General features: G+C 40.1%; 1 protein-coding gene across 4 annotated transcripts in view; it reads left to right on the plus strand.

Annotated features, from left to right (window-relative positions):
* Positions 1 to 1464: 1464 nt before the first annotated feature.
* PAM (peptidylglycine alpha-amidating monooxygenase) overlaps positions 1465 to 27614 on the plus strand; it is a 121159-nt gene continuing 95009 nt past the window's right edge. For 3 of the 4 annotated variants that reach the window (XM_048932283.1, XM_048932285.1, XM_048932286.1), the window contains exon 1: positions 1465 to 1588. The gene's annotated coding sequence lies outside the window, so the exon portion shown is untranslated. Of the gene's footprint in view, positions 1589 to 27173; positions 27266 to 27614 lie in introns of those variants that run through there. The other variant, XM_048932284.1, reaches the window with a different exon arrangement.

Genomic DNA, 27614 nt, shown 5'->3' on the forward strand with positions numbered 1-27614 from the left:
ATAAATTTTAAACACAGTGAAGTCAGCCTTACAGACCCAGTGCGTGACACATTTATCTTTCTGCACTTCATGCTGAGGGCTACAGTCTAACTTCCAAAATAAAAAAATACACTAGGATGTATCATATTAAAAGAAAAGGGCAAAGAAGGTCTTGTCTCAGATTTCAGAAGATGAGGAGGCAAAAGTTAAACACCACATTTCAGTGTATTCATTTCCTGGGTTTTGTGAATCAATACCAAATCACTTGGCAAAGAGACATGTAATATAAGCAAAACTGAAGTTAAAAAAACAAAAAAACAAAAAAACAACGTTCAAACACTCAGAGTAATGAAAGCAATATAGGGAAATGGAAGTAACTACAGCAGATTTATTTAGAGAGCCATTAAACATGAAGGTTAGGGTGGATTGCTTTATGTACACTGTCATGAAAAAAAGGAGTTGGCAGCATCTTCTCAGATGAGTGATTTCTGCAATACAGTGGTGTTCATTAAAAGCCTAGATCTTAATTTCTCTAATTTTGAACATGAAACTTTTCAAAAATAAGAAGCAACATCTTAAAGGAAACCCTTGTAGGAAACCCTCTTACTGTGGCACAGCAGAAGGTGGGGGCAGGCCCAGCGTGCATCAGAGGCCGCTCCAAGCTGAAGGCCACCAGAGCAGGACTCTGCAGCTATGCTGCTCAGTATTACAAAGAAAGCCCGTGCTAGGTGAGAGGTCCGGCACAGCGACACAGACAGCCGGTGCGACATGAACGGACAGCCTGTGAGACATGGAGCTGCACACTGCAACTCCAGTGTGACTGCAACCAGGGCTGTGAGTCACCGCTTCGCACTGGAGGGCTCAGTACTTGTCATCAGGGAATGAAAATGCCATTGGGAGAAACGAGTGACAAACTAATGACCCAACAGGGCCACGCTTTCAATTTCTTAAGGATCAGGTGTTAGAAACCAGGCCAAAAATCCAACAGCGTGCCATAATTCAGGAAAAGCAAACAGACTCTACAAGGGTGAGTCCATGAATTCTGCTTATCTACGTTTCATGTGAACAAGTAAAGCCTTGACCACTGCACTAAACTTGGTCTTTGTGGAAGATTCAAGCACGCAAACCTGTTTTCAGAGCAGAGCCAGTAGTTCTTATGCACTGATGCATTATTTTAACTTGGAAGTGGCAGAACAATGCCTGACCAACCAGTTTTGTGTTTCAAACCAAGGAGCACACTGGTTTGACTTCCAGCCACTACGGCGTAAGTGCGAGCGGCTATCGGCACGGCCCGCGCCTGCTCTCAGAACAGCACCTGGAGGCACTCGGTGCCGCGTGCGCGATGCCCCACTTCGAACGAGCAGCACAGCGCGGAGCCCCACAACCGCCCGCGCGACCGCGCCGCGCAGGCCGACGTGAGCAGCACCGCGTCCCTGCACAGGGCGGTGAGGGGCGGGGCCAATGTGACCGGGACACGCCCCCGGGGCGGGGCGGCGGGGCGGCGGCAGGAAGGGGGTCGCCTCGGCGGCGGAGCGCGGTTGTTCTCTGTGTCGCCGGCGTTGCCGCCAGTGGAGAAGCAGTGTGGCCGTGGCCGGTGATTTTCGACTTGGTGAGTTCCGTGCTCCGCGCGGCCCGGGAGCGGAGCAGGGCGGGGTGGGGCGGGGAGGAGAATAGCTTTGTCCCGGCGCTTCGCCCCGGGTCCGCTGTGGGGCCGGTCCCGGTCCCGTCTCAGGGCAGGCAGTCTGGTCTTTCGGGCGGCGGCCGCCAGGCTGCATGGCTTCTCGGTCAGACACGTGTGCCGTGCCTTTGCTCTTCGTCGTGCCGAGCCGTGCTGAGCCGCCCCGAGCCGCCCCGAGCCTCGCCGAGCCGCCTAAGGCGCGGCGCCTCCGGGCCGCCTTTGCTGTCCCACTGCGCTGCGGTGCTGCTGAGGCTGTGCCGTTCCGCTGGGACTGAGGGCCGGACCGGGCGCTCCCCCACCGGCGAAGTTTCCTCGAGCGCCCCCCGCGCGGAGCGGGGCGGCTCCGGTGGAGCGGCGGAGGCAGCGGGACGGTGTTGGGAGGTGGCGAGCGGGGCGCTGCCCGTGCCGCTGGGGCCCTGCCCGCCGCGGGTGGCACGGAGCGGTGCCCGCGGTGCTCTGGACTTTAGGTTATTTTGAATTGCGATGTTATGGCTCCCATCGCTCCTTGGGAGTGGCTTTCCTTTCTTTTTTCTGTGTGGGGTTTTTTTTTTGTTGTTCTTTTTTTTTTTTTTTTTTTTTTTTTTTTTTTTTTTTTTTTTTTTAACTCTTGCGTTAGGTCCCGAGCGTCTGTCAGTGCGGGTTAGCGCAGTTGATTTGTTCCCCTGTCCACCCTCGCTTTCCGCGAGCACGCCGATAGCTGCTGACGGGGACGCGGGGGGCGGTTGCGGGAGCCGCGCAGCGCCGGGCACGGCCACGGGGCGGCTCGAGTAGCGCATGGGTCCGGAGCGCGGAAGGGGAACCGGCGTTACGCGGCTGTAGTCCGCTGCTGCTCCGGGACTCCGTGTCCGGCACAGCAGTGCGAGTCCAGCTTTAAGGAGGCAGGCGCTGTCACGGATCCTCCCCGTTAGATGTCAATGAGGAGGGATAGGCCCTTCTATTTTTCTTTTAGATTTGGGTGTCTCTTCACATCAGTTGCAGTAGTTGAAAGTGTCAGCGACAAATGTAGTTTTTGGAAGAGTACATCTCAATCCCATAATCTTAACCAAGTGTTCAATCCCAAAATCTTAACCAAGTGCAGTGTTTTGTTTTTGGGTTTTTTTGTTTGTCTGTTTTGTTTTCCAGCTAGCATTTGTAGCTCAGATTTGGCCCTCTGAGCACCCCAGGTTGAGTGATGCTGCAGTTGGGCTGGCAGCATGAGGGCTTGAGGGTCTGAGCCAGAACACTGAGTCACTTCTTGTGTTATTGGTTTTCTTGTCAAATAAGATAACTGCCAGTCCACTGAGAGCTGGATAGAGCAGGATGCAAAGGAATCCATGTTTTCAGATGTTGTTTCTTTGCTTGTTATTTATTTCACAAAATGTTCAGTTTGAGGTAGATTTTGTTCTTGATTCCTTGCACATGGATCCTGGGGAGCTGTGGTGAGAAATACAAGCATGCTGAGTGCGAGCTTGTTTTTGGCACCTTTCTTCAGTTTTTATGCATGGGTATTCTTCAAAGGGAGCTGGGAGTTGGGATTACTACAGCCCTCACACAGGGCATAGGGTGGAAGTATCTGTGTTACATATGTGAGGACAACAACAGGTATAATGAAATGAAGATTGCTTCTAAAAGTCACTTTGCAGCTTGATGGTCTTCCTTCCCTGGTAATCCCAGCATGCAGTCAGTGGTACAGAGAGAGGTCTGGAGGCCTGACTGAGCCAGGCAAGTACTTTCTGACAACAGAAAGCTGCAGTTTGAAGGAAATGGAAACACTTGAAATACGTGTAGGTTAAAACTGCTGAATGGCAGCCTTTTTTCCCCTCTGCTTGATAGGGCTCTCTTTCTTTTCACTTTAATTTTTTATGTCTTCTTTAAGGTAATCAGTGAGAATATGTAACACTGAAATACTTTGGGCTGCTGAAGGACAGTGAGACTTTGCACCTTACTCCTTAATAAAACACTCCATTTCTCTTTGATAAAGGACTGGTTTCCAATTTTCTGTCAGTCTTAACTGTGCTCAGGTTGAAGAAAGCTAAAACATTTTTTTTGTGAACAGCAATTCATTACCTTTCTACAGAATGATGCGAAGGTTTTAATATGAAAAGATATTTTGTGTCAGAATTTCTTAAAATTTAACTGATTATCTTGTAACTTGTGTTAAAACAAAGTGTGGTAACAGATTTTAGGAGAGCTGCTTTGTACGTATGATGATGACAAATTTCTGGAAGTAGGAGATGAGCTCACACAAGACTGAGATTTAGATTGTGACCACGTGAGCAAAGAACAGGTACTGACAAAGGCGTAGGTAACACAGGCATAAACAGGAATCAGAATTCATGATCAGTACTGGCTTTTGAAGCACTGCTGTTCCTTAGATGTAAATCTCTATTACAATGTTTTTTGTTTGTGGGTTGTTTTTTTTTTGTATTGAGAAACAAATTGCACAGAGGGCCCTTTCTTATCTCCTGTGAGAATGTGAACGAAATGTAAAAGTAGTGTTCAGGGGATGTGCATGTAAATACAAGTAGAGATGCCAACAGGAATACAGGTTTTCTGATGTAGTTAATAAAATAGGCAGCCTGACTCCTCTCTGATGAAGAGGCTTCACAGTCATCAGTTGGAAGAGCTCTGTCTTCACAGTACCATGTATTGTGAGCTTCTAATTACATTGTGAGCACATATTGTGGGTTTTTACAGTAAATGACATACTTCATTATTTTTACATCTTCCCCCCCACCTCCCCCCCCCCGGTTTGCATGAAGAAGATACCTGTCATTTGCAGAAACTGAAAGACAGTAAGTCAGTAAGTGGTAACCCAGGCTGTTCAGCCTGCAGAACTGAACTTCTTAGATCTGATGCAGTGTATCTCCAGAAAAAGGGCATGTTTTAACATTCCATGGTTCTGCACTAGCCAGAGTACATAATCTGATGAAGTCAAACGGGTGAAAACAGTTCACATATTGTACTGCTCAGAGAGAAGCATAACTTTTTCTTTGAGCAAAACCCGTTTCAGTCATTTGCATTTATTATCTCATAGGTCTTTCGTCCTTTCCTTTCACACTTTCCTTTCATGAGTATCAGGACTGATGGTATCCCATCGGCCTGACCAGGGGGTAAGAGATGCTGGTCATCAAGTCTTCATTGTGTCTTTTGGGGTGTTTATGACCGATAATGATGCTGGATGATCTTTGCTCTGTTTATGTTCTCTTCTGATGAAGAACGATGAGGGTAAGGCTGAGTCACACCATCTATTTGTGGTTTCCCATGTGTGGTATGCTCTTGCATGATCTACCAGAGCCTCAGTTACCAGTATTCTTTTTTGGATTTCATGACTATTCTTGCTTTCTTTATTTACAGCATCTATATCATTTGTCTTACTCCTGCTCTGTTTATTTTAGTCTGTGCTGATGAATGTTCATGCTCTTTGTATGGCATTATAACATTTACCATAAAAGTCTCTACAAAAGAAGGGACTGGGCTGTCCATAGAAGTTGTGGATGCCCCATCCCTAGTGCTGTTCAGGGCCAGATTGGATGGGGACCTGGGCAGCCTGGTCTAGTTTTAGAGATGGAGGTTGGGAACCCTGCCAGTGGCAGGTTGGAGCTTGATGTTCCTTAAGGTCCCTTGCAGCCCAAGTCATTCTATGATTCAAAAGATTGATTCAAAAGAAGTGAGTTATGGATCTGAACATTTGTTTGTTGTATCATCTGTGTTGTGATCCCCCGTGTGATGGATTAGTCAAGACTTAAATAACGTATGAAAGTATTTGTTCTGATGCTCCCATTGGAGGCTGGAAGAGGCCTACTTATTTTCACAATCTTCTGAGCCAGTCCTCAGATCTTTAATGCTTAAGAATGCAAATGGATTATTAAGAGAAGTATTTACATTTAAGATTTGTGAAATCTTTCTATCAAGAATAGCTACTGTTTTTCTTAGAGGCACAATACTTCATTAATTCTGAATGACCACTATAAAACTGCATGTGTTTAGTTTGCTTTTATTCCTCAAGTATACAGATGAATTTTTGATCAGTTGTGCATTTGCTTTCCATTGTAGGCCTGTAAATCATGTGTTCCAATCTTCATAATAAAAGTCTTACTCATATTAGGACATACTCTGGATCATTTCTGTTTTTTGTCATGTTTTTAAAACGTTCATCGAATTTCTAGCCTGAGATAATTCTTTGCCCTCACATGTTCATTCCTTCTGGTGTTGTATGTTGCGGTAGTTTAATTCTTACTTCTTTCCTTGTTGTTCGTATGAGCTCTAGCTTTTTTTATAAAGGACAATCATGTTTTGTCTTAGACTTTATATTGCTAGGTTGAGTGATCCAGGCTGTCACTTGTGATGTTGCTGGGAAAATTAAGAGCTTATTGTGAACCTAGTAGCCGTTTCTCCTGTTGCAGCTTAAATACATCTCTCTTGTGTATTGTGACTGGGACTGTGCCTGGTATTCCAGATGAAGACAGTAACATTAATATAAGCAGATCTGTGATGGAGTGAAGTTGGAACAGATAAAATTACTTTTTGTTATTATTTGCTGTTATGAATATGTAATGGTAGCTTTTATTATGTAGTTATCTGAAATATCTTTTTAGCTGATAAAGTGGTAGATAAGAGTAAGAAAAATCTGTGTAGTTGGCATAAGAATAAATTCAAGTATTTGTTTTGATTCTCAAAATCTCCAGATTTTTTGTGATATTCTGGGCTTACTGAGAATAAGAAATAATATTTCAACTCTGCTTCAGCAGGTTCTGTACACATAGTTCTGTATTTCATTTCAGTTTTCTTTATACAACTATTAAGGATATGCATTTCTCTAATCAGTCCAAGTTGATTAAACTCTGTTGCTGCATTTTGAATTTGAATGCTGGATTAGATGTTTTCTGATGTGGTTCCTTCTTGCTTAAGAAGTAATTTTTCAAGTTATGGTAGGACTGAAAATATACTCAGTTCCCCCTAGACTAGTGCTGGAGCTTTTTTTTTTTTTTTTTTTTTTTTTGTCTGGAGAAAGGATCTTTTATTTGTTTATGAACAACTGTATCATCTGCCAAATATAACAAATTCCTGACGTTTCTTTGGGCAATCCACTTTTCATTTCTTTCTGTCTCTATTTTTTCTTCACTTAGCAATCTGTTTAATTTCTTCTTTTATTTGATTCTATTTTATTTAAGACACCTTCATCAAAACTGAAATGAACTTGCCTGTAGGTATGTAGATGCTAAATAGCAGTAGTTCCAAGGTGTATTTTCAAATACCACAAGAGAGTGGTCAACCAGTAAGAATAAAAGTTGTGTGCTACTTTCCACAATAAGTTTTGGAGGCATCCTATAATGTTGGCAGACTTTGAGACTTATTGGTGATCCCATCCATGTAGGATTGAGATAGTGCTTTGCTCTGAAGAGGATAGTAACTAAGGTTGGAAGAGAATTTAAGGAGGAGTGGGTGAACCAAGGAGAAGAAGGAAAGCTGATATGAAGATAATTCCACTGTAGAAAGCGAGCGTGCAGAAAAATGAGATAACTGGAACAGTGAACATGAGGTTAATGTGAAGTGAGGCATTAATCACTGTTTAAAAGATATCCAAATTCCATACTTGCAGATTATATCTATAATTATTGAATATAATTGGGTGCTTTGCTCTGTGAAATTTGTTAATAAGCAATCACAATCCAACGTTAGTGATCTACTGTTTTACTGCTTAACTGCACTGTTCCAGGAAGCCACAGAATTTTCTATAGAATACAGATTCCTCCTTGTCCCCTCCTCAGTTGGATCAATTCATTGGGAAGCTGTACTTTTACAGATATTTAAGTTGGTTATGGCCCAATGTTTTATCTACAACAACAGTGCTTATCTTTTTGAGATTGTTTTTGATTATGCAAAGCTGGAGATTATTTTGCTTGAATAGACTTTGTTTCTCCTTGGATCTGGTTCATGGATCTTAAAGCTGAATATTTTAAGGAATGAAGTGAAGACTGCAGAGCTCATTAGATCACTTTATATGCATTCAGTAATTTGTTTGTAAGGGAAGGGCTGGGGGGGGGAAGGGGGATGGGGAGAAGGGGGAGGGAAGCTACAGTTCACTTGATAACACCAATGCTTTGTTCCAGATTTCCGTGAGATACTCTTGGTTTTCCTTGGACTGGGGAGTAGTTGAATTCAGTTGATTTTAATTCTTTTCAGTGCAATTTAAGGAACACAATTTAAGGAACTGGATTGCATGACACTAAGAGTCCTAATCTCATTGTGGGAGAGATTAGGATTTCTAGTGGATTTTAATACATCTTTTTTTTTTTTTTTTTTTTTATCCTGATTTAAACAAATAGGTTTTGCTTCTTAGTTGCTTACTGATGTTTTGGCTGAAACAGTGTTAATGTATTTTGATCATAAAATTATTAATTTTGGGTTGTCAATTTAGAGTAATCCTTTTAGAAGACCTTTCAGTGGTACCTAATTCTAGGAAATATAGTTAAAATGTGCCATGGCTTTTATTACTTGTGACAGTTGATGAGAATGTTAATTAAAGTGTTATCTATTTCTTCTCATTTCTTTTTTGACAGCAAAAATATGCTTACTGGTTTTTTTTCTTCCTCTTTTTTGCTTCACCACTTAGAGGGGTAATTTTCTCCTGGTGAAATTTATACGAAATCACGGAATGGAAAATATCGGAAAGAGCCTTTGGAGGTTATATAATATATACAACTCCATACTCCATGTAAGGAAGGTCAGCTTAATTAGGTTGCCTTGAACTGTGTCTGGTGGGGTTTTTAATACATCCATGAATGTGGATACTATGTTTTCTCTGGGCAATGTGTTCCCATGATTTGCCAACTTTGTAAGAAGAAGGCATCTTGTATTTTGTTTTATGCCTCCAGATGGGCTTTGTGCTAGTAATCACAGCCATTTGAGCCTGTCAGTTCAGTCATTTCACTAGACTGTTTTTCTGGACTGTTTTTTTTTTTTTAATCACATTAACTATGAGGATGTTATAAGAGACTGCAAAATACGCATAGCTGGGTGTTTTAGACTGTGTGCTTAAAATAACAGTTCTCCAAAACAGTACATTGTGTAGCTGTTCTAGAAATTCACAGAGAATGATAATGGAGCTTCTGAGTACATCCTTTGTATCTCTCATAAGTCACAAGCTGTGATGGTAGTGACATTGTGGAGATAGCCTTAACTTTCCTATAAACTGAGGACGATTATGGTGATAATTATGATGAAAATAGCCATTTTTCTGACTGTAAATGGTCAGTAATGCTTAGCCATCTTTGCGAGCATCAAGACTTGTGCAAGCACAAGACTGCTGTTGTCTCCCCATTTCTTAGATTCCCATTGCTGGCACCCCCAGTTGTTGATCAGTGCAGACATCTACTTAAACATGCATATTTTAGTTCCAGCCTGAGTATCCGTTGTCCCCAAAATATGCTGGTCAGGTGAGACTTGGCACATCATTGTAATCCACAGGCTGCCGACAGGTGTCGCTGCGGACTAGTGCAGCGCAGAGACTTATCTGGGAGGGTACGATATCCACTTCTTGCAAAACAGATTGAAATAGAATCTTTTTATGAAATAAGCAGAGCGTATTAAAGAGTATCAGCTGAGCGTTTCAAGATTAGGAGCCTCTGACCCTTGCACCAGCCTTTTGGCAGAGATCAGTTTGCCTGATGAAAACTTGTGTAAACAGGATTGTCTGTCCTCTGCCAAGGTAAACTTAGTTTTCAGGCGTTTCTGTATGGTGTTGGCCTAACAGTAGTTGGTAACGGTGAAACTTTGTGCTTTTGCTCTGCTATTCAGACTTAGTACTGCTTGCTCGACTGTTATTCACCCATTCTACATGAGATGTGTAGGTAGAAGAATTCATAATTGTTCTTTTAGTTAAGTATTAATATTATCTACTAAACTAGCTCCATGAAAAAGATGAGATGTACAGTAAATCCATGTTACCTGGTTTTCACTGGTCTGCATCTGGATAGCATTTCCTGTGAACCATTATCTCATTAAATATAAGTTGAGAGTATCTCACTGTTGTCTTAATTGTCACCAGGTGCAGTGGGCAGTACAGTCAGGTGTTTGCTACTTACTGGCTGTGAACCCCAACTCTTTGGAAGAGTTCCAGTGTAATGTGTATGCAAGATGTGGCCAGGTGTTTTCCAAGTCCTGACCCTAGAGAGGGGTTATTGTATATTACCCAGTTATCTGCTTAATGTCGCTAGCCTACAGTGTGTAAGGCTTTATACCATCCAGGAGTCAGTATGAAGATTTCTCTATCTGTCAATCCTTCCAGTGCCATAGTCACAGCCATCAATTTGACATGTTGGCTGTTTCTCCCGTGCCTTCGTTAGGATAGCAAGGCTTGCTGAGCCATTTTAAAGGCTGCTGTTTCTCTTTCACGTTATCTTCCTGACTGGTCACTGAACCGTACATTCTGCTTCTGGTCTTGGATTAATTGCTCATGTGGCATTTATTCTGTGGCCAGGATGGAGACAGATGAGATTGTAGTTGGATGCTGTCATTATCCAGGCCAATTTGTGCAATTTTCCCCTGTAAAGAATTTTTTGTCTGTTTTTGTCTGTTTTGGCTAGTAGAGGCCATGCAGAAATGCACCACTTCCATTTCATAGTACTGGTCTATTGGGCCCTCCCAGTGGACTGACTGCAGTCAATTGGCAGTACCCATGCTAAAACTGGGAGCCCTATTACTGGTTGCACTTGGCTCTTTGAGTGACTCTTTGTTGCAGCTAGGACTGAATAAGCAGCTCAGATTTTTAGCTTTGCAGTGATGGATCAACCTCCAAGACCGTAAGTCCAACTGTGTGTTTACCTTGTCCGTTTTGTTGTCATAGGCTTCAATGAGCTTTATTTGATGCTATGACTTGAAGCTTGAAAGGCTTATTGGCTAGTTTGTGGCCCAAAGCTGCTTCCTTGGAAACAGCCTTTTTTTCCTCTTTTTTTTTTTTTCCTTGCTATATAATAATCTTAGTGTCCAGATCAAATGCAGTATATAGTGTTTCCCAAAACGCTAGTGAGCTTCTGTATTTCTACTTTTGTCTGCATTTTTTCCATATAGATTTGGTTTGTGTAGTTGACTCAGATATCATTCTGTGAAAACCCTACTGAATTATCCCTCCAAATTTTGCTACTTTGTCAAATTTCTGAATTTTCTTGGGATTAATGTCCTAGGCATGATTTTGTGTGGTAGCAGTAGCATCACTCAGTGCTTCTCCCATTTCTTACCTTGTGGGGCCAGTAATCCTTATAATGATATGGGTAACATCTTACAATGTCATAGGATGGAAGATCATCTAGTTCCACATCTATGCTGTGGGCAAGGTTTCCACCCACTGAATCAAGCTACCTAAATCTCCCCTTTTAGTTTAAAATCATTTCCCCTTGTCCTGTTGTCACACTGAAGAGGCTGCCCAAGGAAATTGTAGATGCCTCATCCCTGGAGGCATTCACGGCGAGGCTAGATGTGGCTGTGGACGGCCTGGTCACGTTGTTGGTGATCCTGAGCATAGCAGGGGGGTCGAATCTAGATGGTCATTATTCAATCCAGGCCCTTCTATAATTCTATTACTGTCATACTGTGTAGAAATTCAATTTCACTCTCTCTCTCTTTTTTTTTTTTTAATGAGCCCACTGCATGTTCTGAAAGGCTGCACTGAGGTCTTCCTGGAGCCTCCTCTTCTCCAAAATAACAAGCTCAGCTCCCTCAACCTTTTTTTCATTAGAGGTGTGCTCCAGCCCTTTGATTATCTGCACAACCCTGCTCTGGACCTGCTCCCAGCAGTTATAAATCCCTTCTGTTGTTGGGGCCCCAGACCTGGACACAGCACTGCAGATGGGGTCTCATGAGGGCAGAGCAGAAGATGACAATCCCCTCCCTCTCCTTGCTGGCTACTCCTCCTTTGAGGCATCCCATGATACAGTTCTTCTAGGCTGCAAGGAGCATGCTGCTGGCTTGTGCCTAGCTTTTTGTCCACTAGAGCCCTCAAGTCCTTTTCTCTTCCATGAGTTCTTCTCTCAGTCTGTATCTAGGATTGCCCTGACCCAAGTGCAACACCTTGCATTTTGCTTTGTTGAACCTCATTAGGTTCATGTGGGCCTACTTCTGCAAACTTGCTGAAGGTGCACTTGATCTTGCTGTCTAGGCTGAAGATAAAGAGCACTAGTCCTGAGATAGACCCCTGAGGTGCACCAAAGGCCTCCTCCTGGTCATAGAGCTCCCTGGCTGCAGCCATCCATCCAATTTCTTATCTGCCAAATAGTTCACCCTTCAGATCCCTGAGAATGTCACGTGGGATCATGGCAAAGGCCTTGAAGAAGTCTAGATAAATGATATGTGTCAGTCTTTCCTTCTCTGTAGAGTTGAATGTTTTATAATGCAGGAAGAGTATTACAGTTTTCCAATCATTGGGCTGCCAACCCATGGCAAACTAGGGGACAGTGCTATGTACTGCTGGCCTCACATGAGAATGCAGGTTGCTCGTGCAGTTTCTCAGCAACTCAGCTGCTGAGAGTAAGCACTGGATTGAGCCATGGCTTCAGACTCAATTCTCTTGAAAAGGATGGCAGTCAGGTCCTACAACTGAGGCAGCCTGATGTGATGGTCAGTAGCCAGCTGTTGTTATCTGGTAGTTGCCGGATACTTTTGTTCACCAAGTGGGACAGCTGAATGAAGAGCAGGATCCCAAAATAATTTCGGCCTCAGATGGCTGCTGTGTGGGTGATCTCAGTATCCTCTGTGCAGCTTGTACTGTTTGGAGGAGTGCCCAAATCAGTAGGAACTGTAACTGCTTCCCCATAGTAACGGTGTGAACAAACCTCTAATGAATATTTGCCCTTACCTTGTCATGGGCGTTTCTGCCTGCCAGCAAGCCATGTCCTGTGTATATTCACCAAAAAAGGCAGGTAAGAGCCATTTGTATTATCACTGATCCCACAAATGGCTGCTTTTGTTCCCTCTCCTGAAGGTAAATTTTCATCAATTTATTTTTCAGCTACTGGGATAGGTCTCTGTGAAGTAATGTGATCTCAGTCACTGCATACTTAGATAATATAATATCTATCAATATAATATATTGAACTTTGTGAAGTTCTACGAAGCCAAATGCAGAGATACAGGTTTATCTATACAGAGTGTATATGTAATATATCACCTCCTGACTTGCTTGACTGTTATCTCTTTCATTGCATATACCAGCACCCTGCATAGGGCACTGTGGGACACTTGAGCACATTCCCATACACCGGATGCCCATGCTTATACATGTTTATACATGATTATTCACGGATCTTAAGTTCAAGGCACAAATACAGAACAGCCGTGGCTCACCCAAGATCACAAGATCCTCAAAAAAAAAGTCTGCCTCATAGCTACCAATCCTACCCTGTAGTATGGCAATTTTGAAATGATTAGGTTAGAGGTTAAAAAAAAGAGATAATTAATGAAATTTTTCTGAGGAATGTATGTATTTAGTATAATGAAATTCTTTTTTGATCCATACTCAGGTAGCTTCTGAAAGCAGAAGTACCAATAATGCGTATTTATACATTGATATTGTATGGTTGAGGTTATGGTTGAGGTATGGTTGAGGTTGACACCGTGAGAAGTGACTGGATAACATGAAGAAGAGTGTGCTGTAATGAAACCTTCTCATCCTTCCTTTAAAAAGATGGAACATGTGGCATCTTATGTCTGTCTTTTTTTTGTTGTTGTTTTTGTCCATATTATGGTACTGTTTTGATGTGATAGGGGATTTGTGGGACGCCCATTGTATCATTTTTCACTGCTTTCAGTTAATGTCATTTCATCTTTGGAACTAATTCAACTGAATGAAATGGGTGCTTGTCAATCTTCACTTCTGTTTTTCTTGTGTGGAAAAACAGAATTAATAAAAACCAAGAAAAAAAAACAAAACAAAAAAAACAAACCCAACAGTTTGGAGCTGCTTTTAGAGACTGACTACTATTTTTATGCAGTGCATTGCTTTGAAAGGCAACCAATATTGTTAGTCTTCTAAAAGTAGTCTAAATGGTGTACTGCTTAGCCTTTTTTTTTTCCTAAGAGTTCATAAGAATAATCCAGGTAGTTAATGCAGTACTTCCTTATCTATGTTATTGTGTCAATTAATGTGCTATCGTTGCAATCATGAAGCACTTCAATGGAGATCTGAGGCACTTATAGTAAACTAGCAATAAATTCAGTCTTTATGTGTGTCCCAGTTGGCTTTGGCATTTGAATCTATGATAACTTTGTGGGTTTAGTTTGTAGGAACAATACTTGTTGATACTGTGTTGTTTCTTTGCCATCCTTTAGCCTGCTGTGGAAGTATCCTATTTTTATCTGTAATAGCGAAGTTATATGTTCATGTAATTACTTGTGGATATTTCTTGCAAGAGCTGGTGATCCAGAAATTAATTGCAAGTGTACATTTGCTATATGCTATTCTTATAGCTAATTGAAATAGATTTACTTTGAAAAATCTACCTTAAAGAGGTGTAGCTTTCCTCAAATGTCTCTGCTTCGTATTAGGCCACGAGTTGATCATGCAAGAGGGTCTTTTATATGTGGGAATTTGTGGAGTTTTGGTTTATCCTGTTCTTCTTGTTTGGGAGTAAATAATTAGCTTCTAGCACCAGCTCTCACTTTTTAAAAAAGTAATAGAAGATTAAATAAGTACTGGAAACCTTGTTAGTATTCTCAGTGGGTTTATTATGGGAGCCTTTTGTTCTTAACTTATTGTATTTTACAATGTTGAACTACAGTAAGAAGCCTGAAAAAAATTACTTTTTATTTGTTACTTACAGGAATCTAAACAGAATTCTGATGTAATGGGTCTTTGGCTTTACTGGAAATATCCTCATGCTTTATAAGTGAATTTCTTTGCACTGTTTTTGCTGTAAAACTTACGTTTGTGCAGTGCTTACAGAAATGAGCATCTAACTGTAGTTGAGATACTGTGCAGTGCAGGTAGGAGACTTAGTAGCATATCTTTGAGGAAGTGTGCATTCCTATGGCGTTTTGAGAAAATGTGTGTTTAAGATTGCATGAACTTTTTCTTAGGATGGGATTTAAATGATTATCAAGGCTTTCAAAGAAGTGTGTTTATGAGAACTGTATCATACAGACTGCAAGCTCTGTTTAAAATGATTTTTAGTGCATTAATTAAATATTTATATAGATAATGTTTTTGTTTGTTACTCTTTACTCATTTCGAGTTAGTTGCCACTGGTTAGTTATTAGTTAAATTGAGCTATTCAATTCATTTTTGACATTACCACTCTAGAACCAGAAACTGTCATTAGATAGGAAATAAACCCAGTAGATCTGTCTTACTTTTTGCCTTAGCTGGCTTTTGTGCAACTGTCACTTTAGGGGAATCAGCTTCCATTACAGATGGTTGTTTACTGCCATCTCTTATACTTGAATTGTGTAAAATTGTTGGAAATATCCAAATAACTGATCAGGACGGTATCTCTGATAAGCAGATTTTATTTGCAATTGCAATGGTGGGCCTCCTACAAGCAGGAGAGCATGCAGAAAACAGCGTTACTTCTTTTATGCCCTATTACTCAATGCTTATCTCTTTCTCCCCTGGTTCCTCACTGGCTGAGTACTTCAGGTTCATAATCTTCCCAACACTGAACTAAACTTACCAATACTGTTATAAAACTACTGGTACTGATATTATATCTCAAAGAAAAAGGCTGGTAGAACTTCAGCAGAGTGTAGCAATATCAAGATATTCTCTTGAATCTGTATTAGTGATGAGGCATCTTAGAATATCTGTACCAAGGCTTTACACATTCCCAACTCAGAGCAAAAAGTTTTGTTTTAGTATGAGGATTCTGGATGAGGCTAGCTGTATTCTGTAATATCTTTTGGCAAAGCCCATTAAAGTGAATCAAAAGCACCTTGCCTTGATCAAGAATATTCCATTAATTGTGTTAAATTTGGTAGACTTCCTGCCTAGGGCTTCCTAGCCCAGCATCTTAATTTGTCAGGATCCTGAATGACAGTAGAAGAATAAGGTGGTCTCAAGGAGATTTCAAAATGAATTTGCACTGGAAAACCAACTTCAGCAAAGAGTGGAAAAATGCTTCAGAAACTGTGAATTAAAGACTTTTTTTCTTGTGAATATAGAAGCAATGTCAAAATGTTGAGGATGACTTGTATAAAGTACTGTGTGTACAATTCTTTCCTAAAGTCAAGCTAAAGAGTTTTCTGAAAGTGACTTGCAAATAGAAAGGATTAATGATTTAATTAATCTCAAACTCAATTCTCTTTATTTGCATAAGTGCAGTTTTCTGTCATCTTCAGGCAATTTGCAGGTTTTTGCAGCTATAAATAGGGTTCTTGTTATTTAGCTACTTTATTAGGCCACTTTTATTCAGATTCTGTTCTGACTATCTATTTAGGGGACATGTTTGTACTAAATACGCCTGCAAAATAGACTATAAATAATTTTCTTGTTATACTTGAGTGATTCTTGTAGAATTCCTATTTGCTGTAAAAATATGAGAGTTTCTCATGGTTCAGTTCTTACAATGTTGGCAGCTTTAACTGTAAGATACTGCCTGTAGTTACAGAGGTCTGTTGGTAGAAATTTAGTGGACGAATGTGTGCCAGGAAAGGGGTAACTGTGCCTTAAAGCCACCTTTCTTGAAATTCTTGATGCTGCCAAGATCTTTCTGGAGGAAACTTAATGGACACTTCTGTCTGGTGGAAGAGCTAGTTCCCTCTTGTGTCTTTTATTTCCTGGCCCTGTGACTTTGATCTCCATCTTCTCTGCTGTTAGCCAGCCTGTCCTTTTATCTGTGTTTCCCTGTTCCTTGAATTTTTTTTTTCTTCAACCATTTTTTTTTTTTTTTTTTTCTTTCCCTCAAAGTTGTTCTACTGATTATTTCTTCCCTCACAATACCCAGACAGTTGTCCCATCTGGTTTTGAATTGGGACATTTCTGTTATAATGGCAAGGGATTTGCCTCCCCCTCCCCCACCCCCCCCCCCCCCCCCAAAAAAAAAACAAAAAACAAAACAAACAAACAAACAAACAAAAAAAAAGCACTAAGAGAAAAGGAATTTTCTGTCTGTTAGTTGAAGTACCTGGATCTGGAGCTAGACCTTGCTTCTTTGCAGTGTTGTATGTATCAAATCTGAGTATTTTTGTGGAGAATGGGGGGGGGGGTGGGGTGGGAAGAGGAAAGTGCTGTCTAAGTACTATCCTAATTTGCAAGTAGGGAACACAAGAGCTGTTGTGGTTGATGTTTCTAGGCTTCTCAGTTTAATTTTTTCCTGCATTCCCATTTCTGGCAGTTGCTTATCGATAAGTACTATTAATGGAAGATGATCTCATTGGTCTGCTACTTTATTGAGAACTTTATATCTTTTTATCTTTTGTTTTTCTTCCAGGAGAATTAAAAATAGCTCTCAGCTTCATAGCTATATATTCAAAATGCTCATTTGAAACAGTTGTTTATCTATAGTCGGCACTTGGGCTGGTTTTCTACGGTTTTCATTTCATTTTTTTGTTCTGTTTATAGTTTGAGATTTGCACCTTTTTTTCCCACTTGTTTTACGTCTGTCATGCAGTACTTTCATTTAATGTGCACTAGTTTTGTAGCTTTTCTTTAATCACCCAAGTCAGGGAAATCAACAGTGAGGCGTTACTTTATTGAAAGTTGGAAGGCCATGATTGTAAACTGTGTGCCCTCTTTATTTAGACTGACTTGAAGTCTTGTGTTAGTTTGTACTAGATGTGTCCAGGAACAACTGTTTTTGATAAATTGAATATATTTTTGACTAGTATACAAGATTTGTTCTGTCAGTCAATGCTAATAAGCTGTATGTTCACAGCAGTGCCATGATGCCTTATGGTTATTCTGGTTTTTGGCTAAATCAAATGACTTTTTCCATTTGAGGATGTTCAAATCATGAAGATTTCCATCTGTGTCTTATTTCATTCCTGCTAAGATGACTTGATCTACATACAACTGTGTCAGCTTGCTTAGGAAAAAATTTGAGTTCCTGTGTGTGAGTATAATTTCCATCACCTTCTTACCTTGTTACACTCTTCAAACTGAGGTGACACTTGAAGGTGTGTTGGCATACTGGCATCCATAACTGATCTACTTTGTTTTAGAGTTGCACAGCGTGGTCTGTGAGCAGTTTTGCCAATCATTGAGAAATGGCATGGCCTGTTTTTTTTTTTTTATTTTTTAAATCTTGATGGATTAAGTAGCTGCATGGCCTTGTCTGGCTGCCATACTCTCTCATTCTGCCTACCGAGTAAGAGAGAAAGAATAAATTGGAAAAGCGTGGGGGTTGAGATAAAGGCAGAGAATGGCTTACCATATACAAGCAAAAGAGACTAGACTTGGAAAATTAATTCAATTTATTGCCAATTTATTTAGAGTTGGATGGAGAGCACCTGAAAGTGCTCAGTCATCTCCCACTGTAAACTACTTGCTGATGTTTAGGGAAAACCTGCTATGTTTCAGTTTGTCTGTTAACTCTTGTTGTGACACAGGGCATCTCTGAAAACAACGTGGCTCTACTCTACACCATCTGTTCAAGTATGTATAAGTCTCAAAAAGAACCGCCCCTGAGTCTTGTCTTTTCCATGCTGAACAGTCTCCCATAGGACTGATGCTCCAGTCCTTCGCCATCTTTTCTTACCTTTGGTGGAAATGCTCTGGTACCCATGTCTCTCTTGTAAAGAACTAGAACAGAACTCAGTACTCCAGCTCTAGCCTCACCAGTCCTGAGAAGAGGAGAACAATCACCTATTCTGATGAGCTGATGATACGCCTGCAGCCACAGTTGGTCTTTTTTGCACACTGATGGTTCATATTCAACTTACGAATGCCCCATAGGTCCTTTTCTCACAAGCTATTTTCTTCCCCATGTACAGGACTTTGCGTGTCCTTTAGCTGAACTTCATAATGTTCTTGTCAGCCCATTTCCCCAGCCTGTTGAGGTTGCTTTGGATAGCAAAATAACCCTCTTGAATATGAAAATGAGCCACTCCTTCCAGTTCTGTATTGTCAGCAAACTTGCTGAGGATACCCTGCTCCATCGGCTAGATCATAAATGAAGATGCAAACCAGAACTGACCTGGTTTTGACCGCTGGGGTACACTGCAAATTACTGGCCTCCAGTTAGACACCATTTCTCTAGTAAACAGTCTGTGATCTTGTCTGTTCAGGTAGTTTTCAATCTACCTCACTGTCTGCTCATCCTGCCTAAACAACAGCTCATCTATGACAGTTGTACTAGAGACTGTTTCAGAAGCCTTACTGAAGTAAGGCGAGATGCGCAATCTCTCTCCCCTAGTCTAACATCCATTCTTTACATTGTGGAAGCCTGTGAAGCTGATAAAGTGTAATTTCTTCTTGGTAAATCCATGCTGACTCTTCATGATTTTGCCCAGAAATCGTTTCTGGAATGAGCTGCCTCACCATATTCCCAGGGTTTAAAGTGAGGATAACCAGCTTGTGGTTTTCAGAGTCTTCCCTCCTGCTCTTTTTGAAGGTGGGGATGCTATTTGCTTTTCCTCAGTGCATTTCCCATCACATAGTGATATCTACCAGCTCCTTCAGTACTCCTGCATTCCATAGGGCTCCTCAGCTTCAGTTTACATAAGCATTACCTGACCCAGTCTTCTACCATCTAATTGCTTTTGACTTTCCACCCTGGTGTCCGTGCCTGGAATGTAGCTACGTTTAATATGACGTTTCTTCACATTTTCCTAATTCAGGAGAAGGCCAAGAGTTTGGCTCAAATAAGATTTGCTTCTCTGTAGGTATAAAGCATTTTATGCTGTGATTGAGTAGGTTTTATTTTGATGGTTGTGACCTCTATTTTAGCGGTAACCTTCCTGCTCTGACTTAGCATTCTTCTAGTATGTGAGAGTGGAGATGCGGTCAGCTGTCTATCTTGGAGCACTTTCTTCTGCCTGTCAGTGCTGATTTGACAATAGAAGAATATGCTTTTAAAGAAATGTGATATTTAGGCCAGGGTGCACATCATAGGCAGGTGGTTGGGCAGTTATTTCAAGCTCGGCAGCTCTTGTCAATTGCGTATTTTTTTTGGTAGAAAATGGACTTAAGTCTTGGCAACTCTTCTGTTTCAAACTTAAACATTGCTAATGCATGCTCAAAGCATGCTCCTTGAACCCAATAAAGCAAATATTATTACAGTCTGTATTTTTGTCCTTCATTTAACATAGCTTCTGGAAAAGGGAGGGTAAGAGATTTTTGTAACGTAGCAAACTATTTCTCATCTTAAAAGAATTCTAGCATCTTGCATATGTGAATTCTCTAAGGCCATTCACTTGCTGTACATAATCTTTGTTTGTTTTTCTCTTTTTCTTGCTCTTGAGATCTGCTACAGATAGCTCAAAGCTTAAGTATACGCAGTTCTAATTTTCCATGAATTATACTCTAAGTTGCCTCATTTTTACAAATAGGGAATAGGGAAAATCAGATTGTTTCATCTTGTCACACAGCATCAGATAGGGTTCAACCTGGGATATCCAACTTTGTGGTTGTCATTTTTGACACATTTGCAAGCCATAACTTCAGCAGTGGAGGTTGTCATATTCACAAGTTTAAAAAGGTAGCTTATTTTTTGGTAGTATAATGAGCAGTTATGTTCGTTATATGTTTCTATATGTTACAGGTTCATAGCTGTACAGCTACATAAAACACAAAGCAGTTATGTTGCACCAAGGACAGGGAGAGTGTGATTTACCTAGTAGCTGCATACTGATCTTCAACACCTATCTTTCATTTGTATCAAATTCTAAGTCACTTTGTATTCAGTGAGTTCTTGAGAGCTATGTCAGGTTTTGCTTTCTTTAGCATCTTTGTTGCTGAAATCTTAATGCATATCTATGTGGTATTTCCTCAGGCTCAAATTAAGGCTTTTGCAAATTAAGGGTAGCATGTGCACAGGGAGCATACCTTTATGATTTTGGGCCTCCCTTAAGGAGGTATGTGTTGTCCAGCAGCATTAACTCCACAAAATAAACACTGAAACTTTCTGAGGATGAGGATTTGGGCGTTGGTGTTCTTTCTATTGTTAGGAGATAACAGCCGAGATGAAAGTGCTCAGCAGTGTCACTACATGGTGCTGTCTGAGACAGCAGTACTCTTCCCTGAAACCAAATCAAAGTATGATTTACTAGAGTGGATATGCTGGCTGACGTTGTGTGCTCAGTTATCTGTGCTTTTCTTCTTAATGTGTGAACCCCTCTTGTGGAGAATGTTAAAATTGTGTATGCTGTTCTTATGACAGTTTTGCATGGATTGAAGTAGTGTAGTATTTTTGTTTTGCTATTCATGGTACAAATTTTAAATTGACTAGTCCAAGTTTGTCATCTTCTGATAATGTTGACTATTTCAAGTCATCTGAAAGGGAAAACAAAGCTTCCAAGGGAAAATAAACCTTTCAACATAATCCGTGTTTGCTCACCTGCAGGGCCTATGTGGAAAAACAAATGGCAATGTAAGGTGATGATTTCACTGTCCAGTCTCCACTGAGCTAATTTAGGGAGTGCCACCTTGCTAACCTTGCTTGCCAAATGCTCCATAAGGCATTCTCTTGTCGTAAGTAAATATTAATGTTCCCTTGATCAAGATTAACCTTTTATATTTCTGTCTAAAAGCTGGACAGGTACAAGTGGGCATCACAGATGCTGTGTGCTCCTACTGTAAAGTATCCAGTACTGAGATTTACAAGTTCCAAAGTACTGCGATACAGTAAGTCACTTTAACATGAAAACAAAAGAATTCCAATCTCTGATGAGCTTGTCTGTTCCTCAGACTTCTATTGGTTACAGGAAAATAAGTGCAATTACAATTTTTAAATTTTCTTGTGCTTTCCTTTCAGCTGGGATTTGTTTATCTGGAAGATTTAACCCACTTAGTTCAGAACAATATCTCATGCTTGTCCAACAGTCTTAGAGTCTGAGGCTGGGAATATCCATGGCAAAAAAAAAAAAAAAAAAAAAAAGTAACTCTTGTGCCACAAGCATGTAATATCCTTACTCAATTTTCTGTAATAAAAGTTAGAGGAATCTTAAAAATGCAGTGAAAAGGGCAGGATCATTCTTGTAGAGGAAAAAAATCCGATGGAAGAAAACAAAGTATGCATAACGTATGAGACCTTTGTGAGATTTAGAAATGACAAATCTATTATGTCTCTTGAAGCAGAAGTGTTAAAACTTTTGGACAATGGTGGAGTGGATTAAGGAATAAGTATTCAGTTCTTTCTAGTAAATATCTGGTTTTCAGTGTGCTTTAATCAGCTCTCACACTAGCAAAGCAGTGAAGAAATAGCATTTAGTGGCAGAAGGATAACCTTACTTTAGGGATAAGCAGGAATTTTTTGCCATGTGCGGATGAAAAGCTTTGCTGTCATTCCCATAGGCAGGACTGCAGAAGCTATCTTATAATTATATGTGCACACATGACACAAAGGGAGTGGAAGGAGGTTAATATGCCTTTCTTTTTCTATATCTGTGAGGTGCAGTTGGACAGAGCAACAACGGGGTATTCTTAGACGATAGAAAATTGTGATTTGTTTTGAAATTCTTATCTGAAATGCAGAAATCTAAGAGGAGCGGTGGAACTAGTGATGATAAGTGCCTCGTTATTCACTTTCAAGGTGTAGTGAACTGCTCCATGCTTAGAAGTATAAGTAGTTACTTGTGCGTGTTGATGTTTTCACATCCCTGATACATTTCTTCAAAGGGAAGTTTTGTTTTGTGCAGGAGTACTGCTTGCATGTTTCAAAGATCAATGTTTACAAGTATTAATTGGATGTGGGTATTACAATACAGAGTTTAAACTTAAATGTTAATCTTCAAAGCTAAGCTTGAGATGTAGAAAGGATTTACTGAGCATGTTTCTTATTACAGTTTTTCAAATATGGATATATCCATACAAGTGCCTGGATAGATATGCTGTTTGTAAATAGGTTGCTCCATAACTGTTTAAGAGATGTGTAGTCCTGTCTCTTTCTGATTCTTCCTCTTTTGCTAATCTCTGGCTATTGTGTAAAGCAAACTGTATAGGAGATGGTCTGTTCAGAACCCTAATTAAGGGGGTTCACAGAAGAAGAAAAATAAAATATGCTTCAGGTGCTTTGAGAACAGTTTTGCTTCCTTTTTTTTCTCTTCCTTTCTTTTTTTTTTTTTTTTTCTTTCTCTCATGGCATACTGCAAGTCTGGCTCTTAGTTTTGACTGTTGCTTATAGCCATTGGTAGTGGCTGCCTTGAAGAGATAGGCAATGGTGGTGAAGATCATTTCCAGAAGCTGTGGTTGGTCCTTTTTCCCCACCATTGCGATATCAGCGAAAGATGTATGCTGTGGAGGGATGCTGGTTGTGTGGAGGAGAACAAAACAACATCCAGAAAGAGAAAACTATAACAACATTCTGCTACTAAGCTGCTTCTATGCAAGCCTTCTAGGACTATCCAGTCCCTGGTGGGGGACCCCTGGTAAGTGGGATTGCAGTCAAATGAGAACCAGATTTGCACGTTTCGTAATAGAATCAGATGAAATGTTTTGATTGGCTTGAAGTGGCTGCATGTGTTAGTTAACCTTTTAGAAAGAACAGAACTTAAGAATATGGTGTCATGATTGCTAAAGAATGCAAACTAATCTGTTTTCTTTTTTTTTCCATATTCTTTCTATTGCTGTTGAAATTAGATTTTGGATAATTATGAAGCTAAGGAATGTGAAGAAATGATTGCATGTATCTGCAAAAATGAAATTTAGATTGCTATTGTATACACTGATCTTAATTTTCCAATACTTGACTTTTTAGTCTAAAGAAGGAATTTGTGTGCTGTTGTCTCATTACAATTTGCAGTCTCATTCTAGCATATGCCAATGCCTTAACCTTGTGCCTGTCTAGCTGAAAATGCCATGATTGCTTATTCTTTTTCTTCTTGGAACTCACACTTAGCTTAAATTAAACTCTAAAAAGTATGCAAAATGATCTGTTAGAGTTTTGTCCTCTTTTCCTTTCTTTTTTTTTTTCTTTCCTTTCTGGTTGTCACTTGTACTTTCACTTAAATTGGTAGGGATTTTGTGGGGACTTTAGAACATTGCATAGACAAACCTTCATGGCTGATATATCAAGTTTGTAAGTCAACTTAGACTACTTTACAAGGAATCATAAAATCATGGAATATTCTGAGCTGTAAAGGGCCCACAAATATCGCCAAGTCCAACCCTGGCTTCACAACACAGCATCACCCAAAATCCAAATCCCATGTCTGAGGCAGGTGTCCAAATGCTCCCTGATCTCCTGCAGCTCAGGGCCGTGCCCACTGCCCTGTGCAGCGCGTTCCACACACACTGCCCTCTGGTGCAGACCCTTTCCCTGACCCCCTCCCCTGCCACAGCTCCATGCCGTGCCCTTGGGCCCTGTTGCTGTCACCAGAGGGATACCTGAGAGAAGACTTCCATTATGGATTTTGTAAATATAAGATTTTCCTTTTCTCCAAATAACGATCTGCTGTCTATTATTATTCTGTTTATAAATCAATGAAGTTGAATAGCTTGAGTACTTGTGAAAAGAAATTTTAGAATTTGCCCAGCAAAATACACCATGGGAGATTTTAACTGAAGAAACAAAGGCAGTGCCTTTCTTAGTGAATCAAGACATGGTGGTTTTCTTGGAATTATTTTCTTTTACGTCCTCTGGGGGTATGCATTTCATTTGTTAGTCATTGCATATAATGTTCTTCCTCTTCTCAAAACTGAAAGAAGTCTGTGGTAAAAGCATTCTAGATGAATGTTGCTTTAAAGCTTGTGTGTAACTTGGCAGTTGATGATTATGGAGATTTTCTTTTTCATCCTTTGTAGCTACATTTTCAACTTTGCTATCAAGAGATTAACGCTTCAGTTCTACTGCAAGCTTTTATGTTTGGGTGCAGCCTGGTCTGCTTTTTTTTTTTTTTTTTTCCTTCTCACTTTATTTGCTTGAGTATGAGTTAAAAATGGCGTGTACCTTTCTCAGCCTGGCTTCAGAAGAAGTTTCACTTATCAGTTGCTGTGGCCCTTTTGGTGTTTGGGCACACTGACAAGCACTAAGTAGCTTGTGACGTCCGTCTCTGAAGGGGCAGAGAGAGGCTGTGTGGTTTTCTGTTTCTGCTTTGAGCTGCTATTTGTTTCTGCATCTGCTCATCTGTGAAGATGTCCTCTGGGGTCCTAATCCCATCCCAGCAGAGAATTAAAAGTAACTAATTGTGTCTCTCTTCATGGTTGCAATTAGAGTTTACTTGAGAACCGTATGTAGAACTTTGTGAAAATTCTTCAACTCTTTCTTATTTCTGTTTTGTGCATTTTCTTTTTTCCTAATGCGTACGTAGCATTACATGCATAAAGCAATAGGGACTGTGTTGGAGAGCAGTACTTTTCTTCATAGGTTAGTTCAGTGGTTTAAAAACCAGGCATGCGTGCAGAAGGCTTGCTATGATAAGTAGTCTTTGTGTATTGTAAGTAGTCTCTGTGTTGTGTTTGGAAAAAAGGGCACCACTTAAAAAAAAAAAAAAATAAAAAATGCCATGTTGAATGATAGCTAACTACAAATTTTTGAAATATAAAGGCTAGAATTCTTAATCTAACACGTCATGATTATAGTTTTCAACCTTCCTGTGGAAAGCAACGCTTCCTCTCAAAGGTTTGATTAATATTAGAATTGAAACTGTGACATACGCAAATAACTTATTCACAGCAGCTGTTCTGACATCCCAAATCAGGGAGAATCCTAACTGATTCATGTCTGTGATCTCTACATATTGGTGCAAAGCTGACAGCAGCCTCTTGAATAGAAAGCAATTCTGATTTCTGTAAAAAGACGTAAATATTTCTGCATAGGCAGACTGCAATCTGGCAGAACCCTGCACGTTTTAATCAGCTCAATACTGGATAATAAAGGCATGTGTGGGTACCAGATTTGCCAGCCATACGGTTCAGCATGGTATGCTCTGTTGTCTTCCCAGGTGTGGAGTATGAAACAGCCATCTCAGCTGTGGTATTAAAGAACTTGTATAATGAGTTATTTTTATAAATGCTAGGCTTTAGATTAAAAAAAAACTCAAAGTGCAGTTGCATTACTGCTGCAGAATTTCATTTACACATTTATACATTGGAAATTACTCTTTTTTTAAATATCTAATGCTTGTGGGAAAGAGAGGTAAGGATTAGGTTGAAACAGAAGCTATTAAAGATTTCTCAATTGTTGCATTTTTAAGGAAGAAAAAAATGAAGTTAATTTTAAGAGTCTAACTCACTGTTTTGAACAATAGATAAAAATTACTGATTCTATCTTTTCTGGGTAACTACCATATTCAGTTTAAAATTTTTAATTGATCATAGTGCTCAAGGAGAGGCTTAGCCTAGGAGATGACTAGGAGTGAGTTTGTATGGAAATGAAAACTGGAGTGTCTTCATGGATCTGTATTTTTCCTGTTTGTGTCCAGTGAAGCCTGATTCCACAGAAATACTGTAATGGTGAAGTCAAATGTACAAATTGTGATAAATTCATACCACTCTACCTCCCTAGCCAACCTGCCACTGTTCCCCATGCCCTCAAGAAACAAAAAACAAAACTCAGGCTAGTTGGAATTAAAACCTAAAACCAACATGAGTGGGAGGAGTTCTTCCCCATCTAAGGCTTACATTTTGGTTTTGTGTAATTCTGATGGAGTTGTTATTCATGTAGTTACTTTTTAGTTTCTAAAATTGGAATAAATTCTAGCTGAGCTATTTGCATGCAAAATGAAGAGAAAGTGCTGCAGTTTTCTTGAAAGTTTAGTCAGAACTTCATGCTCAGCTCTCTTGGCTATATCATGTCACAGCTGTTAATATTCACATGAGCTTTTTCCTTCGTAAGCGATGCGCTGACATAGCCATTGAAATTGAAGGACACTAAGATGAACATGTGATGGCCTTCTCATTTTAGAGCATGTCAGTTTATATTGTACCTGAGCTTTAGTATTAGGATTCTAGGTTTTGTTCTGATCGATCTGTCGACCCTCAGTTAGAGAAGGGCATCTGATACTTAAAGCTGTGCCATTACTTGTGAAACAAACGTCTCAATGCAATGATATCAACATGTGCAAACAGAGAAAGCAAAACACAAATGCTTATAAAATTGCTACCTGACAGTATTATTTCTTGACCTATGACTTCTGGCAGAGCTTGCAGATGTCAGAAAGTGTCAGTAATGGATTCAGGCTGTGACACTTGTCACTTAAAAAGTCACATCACAATTAATAGATTCAGGATTCACTGAGCTTTTTCCTACATGGTGTCGCACTCGCTGCATCTGTGACAGCCTTCATTTCCTACTTAGCAAATCGAAGCCTGGTAGCAAGAGCCTCAGGAAGTTGTTAAAGCAATTAAAGGCTTCTCTCTCACAGTACATTGCGTGGTTACCATAGTATCCTCTGCCTCCAAGTCTTTACTGATGATGTCAGTATGCATACAGGGGCTATTCAGAGCATCTACATGAATATGATTCAGCCTCTGCTAAAGATTGTAAGCGTCCCTCCATATGTTCTATTGTTTAGTATCATTTTAGAAATTCATGAGGCTGGAAGGTAAGTGGCTTTTTCTTCATATTATTTTTTTTATATCCTTACACTGTGGGGCATTACTTTTTTTGTCCTCAGTTCCATAGTCCACAAAATACACAGTGTTTTATTTGAAGTAATTGCGTAGACTATGTAAATTAAACTTGGCAAAGTCCAGCTAATCTCATCAATAAGAAAAAATACAAGCTAAAAAATCTTTAATGAAAAACTGTTTTACTAAGTAACTAGAGTGGCTTTTTGAGTTGTTTTTTGTTTTTTTTTAATAAACTGAAATTCCTTGAGTCCTTATTTTTAATCATCAGAAGAGAACTCAGTAATAGTAATATCATTGAAGGAAACAAGTTCAAGCTTTTAG

The sequence above is a fragment of the Lagopus muta genome, chromosome Z (genome assembly GCF_023343835.1).
Source record: "Lagopus muta isolate bLagMut1 chromosome Z, bLagMut1 primary, whole genome shotgun sequence".
NCBI lineage: Eukaryota > Metazoa > Chordata > Aves > Galliformes > Phasianidae > Lagopus > Lagopus muta.